Source organism: Furipterus horrens, unplaced genomic scaffold, assembly GCF_987537825.1.
Source record: "Furipterus horrens unplaced genomic scaffold, mFurHor1.1.pri manual_scaffold_17, whole genome shotgun sequence".
NCBI classification, from domain to species: domain Eukaryota; kingdom Metazoa; phylum Chordata; class Mammalia; order Chiroptera; family Furipteridae; genus Furipterus; species Furipterus horrens.
In genome coordinates, this window is record NW_028327187.1 from 77,076,064 (window position 1) to 77,081,384 (window position 5,321).

The 5,321-nt window shown below is 46.6% G+C and overlaps 1 pseudogene; it reads right to left on the reverse strand.

Annotated features, from left to right (window-relative positions):
* Positions 1-357: 357 nt before the first annotated feature.
* Positions 358-2,369, reverse strand: LOC149991315 (PWWP domain-containing DNA repair factor 3B-like; annotated as a pseudogene).
* Between the last annotated feature and the right edge of the window lie 2,952 nt (positions 2,370-5,321).

Sequence of the window (5,321 nt, forward strand, 5' to 3'; positions counted from 1 at the left end):
AAATACAGGTTTCTGTGCTTACCGCTGTGCCACAGCTTCCGCAGCCAGCACAGCTTGACCTCTCCACCTTCGCCCTTCCTACCCATCTGGACAAGCACCACTTCTTTATAACTTCATACGTTGGACTTCCATGTAGGTTTATTTTCTGGAACTTCTGATTATTTCTGGTTTTGCAGTAGTTGTATTCCTTCTTAGTTGTAGAGGGAGATGGACTGTGTCAGTCTAGGCCTGGAAGTCTCCAGAATGTCTTTATGAGTGATAGAGAATGGAGGGATCACACATTTCGTGCAGTCAGGGTTTCTTACTAATGATACAAATGAAAGGTCTCTCTGCTAAGGTACGGGAGCAGGGGGAGAGTTATTTAGCCTTGCTCCTGATTGCCGGTCTCTTTCTTATTTTCTTTAAGATACTTTTATCAAATAGTTCTTTTTCCCGGTAATGCACAGGTGGCCCTTGCAGGTACTTTTCTTCTGCCTTCTTGTGATCTCACCCATCAAGTGCAGCAATTGAACAAATGATGGCTCTGGCAGAAGGACTTCCAGAACAAAACTGACTTTGTCATCCCTTGTCAGAGTCAGCATGTTCTTGTCTATTTGCTTGTAGATCTCTTGTAAATGTCTTACCACGATATCCAACTGGTCTTCATACTCCAGGAATGTCTCAATGCAGATCACATACCTGCTTGAATTGAGAAATGACGCCAGCCACCTGGACTGTTTCCTGCCTTTGACGATGTCCAGAAGATGGGAGTCGGCGCCCTTTCTTTTCACAATGAAGTCCACGAACTTCTGGTTGTCTCGGTCCCGAGCGGCCCTCATCCGGTCAGGGAGAATTTTCTTGCAGGGCCTCTTCCCGCCTGGGGAGCTCTCCTCCTCAGAATCGTCCAGGTCGGCATAATTCACCTTTAGGAAGTCAATCTCCAGGTACCCCTCTTGGATGGCTTTCCTAATTGGGTAGCTGATGTCGGCGGCATAGTAGTCCAGGAAAGAACCCACAAAAGACCCACGACCGAGCCCTTCTCTGTAGTGGGAAATCAGGGAGAAGCACCAGTTCACACCCTGCTCGTACACTTTCTTGGCTCTCTTCATTAGTTTCTCATTCTCTTTACAATACAGATGCTTTAATCTCTGAAGAGGCACTCGAATGCCGCTCCGTTCAGGGCACATGTTTGTATCAATCAAAAGCACCCTTGCAGTCTTCTCTGGGTGGCTGACACTCTTCACCACTGCTGGCCAAAATGGGTGACTTTGAAATTTAAACCAGACCATCATTCCTCTTTCAATGGGACGCGGTTCCTGTGGGACAGCCCTGCTTATCAGTTGTCCCACGTCCTTGGCAATATCCTTCTTCATAGCGGTGGTGGGGTTAACAGCCTTTGAGTCAACAAAAGGTTGAGGTTCCTGCCATCCTTTCTTAAACTCTGGCACCCACTGCTTCCTTGATTTGCTTGCCAAACGGAGTGAATACCGCAGCCTCGGGTTAGGGGCACTGGAGGATGCTGCCGCACTTTCAGAGCCTGGCTTCCGGGCACCCTCTCCAGGGTTCTCAATGTTCCCGGAGAAGGCAGAGCACTCAGAGGAGACAGCCAGGGTTATCTGGCAGATGCTTCACGGTGCCTCTCTTTTCAGAGCCTTGGGCACAGTGACGATGGAACCGGGTGGCAGAGATGGAAGGACACCTCCCTTCTTAGCCCCTGCACGGTTCTTCTTGGCTGTGCAATGCCAGGACATAACTTTTGAGGTGTTCGTCTTTTCCTTGCCCTCTTTCTCCTGGTCATCTTCTTAAAGCAATGGGAAGTTTGAGCACATGCTGGAGCTCTCTGAGGACTTCGTTTGCATTTCCCTTGGAACAGGAGCAACAGATGTATGTACCTGTGATTTGTCACCGCCAGGGGCGTCCTCACCCTCTGAACGTACCAACAGTGATTTGGGGGTTTTCCTTTTGCTAAGACATCTCAGTGAGTTCCCTTTGGGCTTCTGATACTTTTTATGAGATTGCTTTTGTGGGCCCTTTTGAGACACTGTGATGGTCTCTGGATCATATGATGCTCTTGACGGACCCAAGTTTGCTCTCTTTTTCAGAATCTCCAGTGCCAATGTAAGAACTCTCCTGTAGGCCACTCCGTCTCCTGGTGGGACACTGGCCTTTGGCTAGGCCACTATCGAAGAGGAAATGGATTCAATTTGAGACTCATTTAGGATCTTTACTTCCCTGTGCTTCACTTTAATTTTTTCACCCACTGAGAGTATTTCAACTTGTAGACAACATGCCTTTTTCCTCTTATTTTTTGGTGACCTTCCAGATCTGGACAAAACCCTTGTTGGCCAAACTTGGTCTTTCCAATTGCATAAGACATAGTTGGAGTCCATTATGATTGATCTTGGGTATTGAAAGGTAATTAACAGAAGTCTAGGGGTCCAGCAGTCATACCCACAGCCACAGCAGGTTTTCCCTCAGGCAATGTGCTTCACCACATCTTTTTTGCCTAGGACTTGAGAGGGTTTATTGCTTGTGTGGCTGGTTCTTCTCCACCTGACTCTTCCAGAAATGCCGGAACTTGTGTTTTGATAGACTATACTGGAGAATACTGGAATATGGAAAAGGAAAAGAAGAAGAGTATCAGAAAGAGTTCCTTTTGTGTAACAGACAGGAGTGGGGGGGCAGCAGAATACAAGGCAACTTTTTGGGAAAAAATATGACAGATACCAGAAGAATTTCACAGCCCTCTGAACCCAACTTTGTGTCCTATTGTCACTACTGCATAATAAAGATCATTTGTGTGTGGAGGTGGGTGTCATGACTGGGATCTCCTTTGTGCTATTGGAAATCCTGGGCCTTTTGTGCTCCTCAGGGCTCATCCTAGGGGAATGTTTCAGTGTCTCTTTTCCACTGTTCTAGCACTTCCCTGTGCACACAAGGAAGCCAGAGATGACCTCCGACCTACAGACATTGGGTGTCAGCACAATATCATGTTCAAGAGTGTGAGCTTAGAATCCAGAGGTTCATGAAGCTCTTGTGGTTGTTAGAGGTATTACGCTTCATAAGGACTGCTGCAGGCATGCGCCATTGGCTGGTACGTGCGTGCGCCTCTTCATGTCTCCATGGTGGTTTAAATGGATCCCCACCCCCAACCTCAAGCACCAAATTAGTGTGAAGTAGTGACCGTAGAGTGAGGAGCAAAAATAAAACACACACCAAATGCCAACATGAAATAAATGATTGCAGAAGAAATGTGTAGTAAAATGGGAAAGTCTTACCAAATGCCAGGTGGACTGTGGTAAGCATGGTTTTGTGAGCAGGACCTGTTGAACTGTAAACTCCAACTGCTTGTCAAACAGACCCTTTACCCTTCTCTGGGCTTCTGAAGTGCACTGCTCTTCCAGGGATAAAATGGCACCAAATGGTGATACCCAGGACCTATGCACCTCTATGTTAATCTAGAAAATCCAAAAGAGATAGGAAATTAAGCCAGTTAAATGGGGAACGAAAGAAGAGGGTGTACTTCCAGCCAACATGGAGGTGTAGGTACACATGCTTCGCCTCTCTCCACAACCATAAGAAGGAATACAACTACCTCAAAACTAAAAACAACCAGAACTACCAGAAAGTCGAATGGCATGGATGTCCAACAAACAAAGATATACAGAAGTAATACTCATCCAGACAGGTAGGAGGGGCAGAACTGAAGTGGAGAGCAGGCGGTGTGGCAGCGGTGGCAGAGGCAGTGGTGGCAGCGGCAGCAAGGCAGTGGCTGTGGCCGGCTGGCAGAAAGTGCAGTCACACATTATGAAAGTCTGGAGGGACACCTGGGGAATCATCCCAGCTCCAAACCAGACCACACAGCTCATGGTTCCAGTCCCAAGGAAAATAAAGCCTCATTCTTTCTGACTGTGAAAACCAGTGGGGATTGAGGTGGCAAAAGAAACTGCCGGTCTCTCAGCAGAGTCCATTTTTTAAAGGGCCCCCACGGTCCTAGAACATCCACAAGTCCACCCACCCTAAGAACCACAACCAGGGCAACAGATAGAGGGGCACCAGTCCCATACGGGAAGTGGGAGAAGGGCCAGAAAAGGGGTGAGTGCTGAGCAAGTGGCGTTGTTCCCTCCCAGACCCCTCTCTCACATACAGTGCCACAACGTGGTGAAACGGGTCGCCCCGCACTAACGAACACCTAAGTCTCCTCCCCTTACAATGTAGCAGGTGTGGCAGCCCTACCTAAGACACAGAGGCAAACACAGGAGCCTGTCAAGTTGAGGAGACAGAGATATGGCCCAAAAAGGGGGAACAGATCAAGGATCCAGTGGGAGAACTACGCGATGAGGAGACAGCCAACCTAACAGATGCAGAGTTTGAAACTCTGGTGATAACAATGCTCACAGACTGGACAGACATGCTTGAGTATGGCAAATGCATAAGGGAAGGAGTGAAGGCTATACTAAGGGAAATGCAGGAAAACCCACATGAAACGAATGGCAAAGGGAAGGAAGCCGGGGTTCAAATCAATGATTTGGAACATAATTAAGAAAAAAACAATCAACCAGTACAGAATGAGGAAACAAGAACTGAAAAAAATTAAGGAGAGGCTGAGGAACCCCTGGGACAACTTTAAACGTGCCAACATCTGAACCATACGGGTACCAGAAGGAGAAGAGGAAGAGCAAGAAATTGAAAACTTATGTGAGAAAATAATGAAGGAAAAGTTCCCAAATTTGGCGAAGGAAATAGACGTACAAGTTCAGGAAGCACAGAGCGTCCCAAACAAGCTAGATCCAAAGAGGACCACACCAGGATACATCATAATTAAAATGCCAGAGGTTAAAGACAGACTCTTAAAAGCAGCAAGAGAAAAGATGAGAGTCGCCTATAAATGAGTTCCTGTAAGACCATCAGCAGATTTTCCAAAAGAAACTTTTCAGGCAAGAAGGAACTGGCAAGAAGTATTCAAAGTGATGAAAAGCAAGTACCTACAACCGAGATTACTCTACCCAGCAAAGCTATCATCTAGAATGGCAGGGCAGATAAAGTGCCTCCCAGACAAGGTAAAGCTAAAGGAGTCCATCATCACCAAGCCATTATTATATGAAATGTTAAGGGGATTTATTTAAGAAAAAGAAGATCAAAACTATGAACATTAAGATGACAACAAACTCACACCTATCAACACAGGATCTAAAAAATAAGAACAACAACAAACTAAGCAAACAACCAGAACAGGAACACAATCATAGGTATGGGGATCCTTTGGAGAGTTATCAGCTGGGAGGAGGAAGGGGGAGCAATGGATAAATGGTACAGGGATTAAGAAGTATAATCGGTAGGTA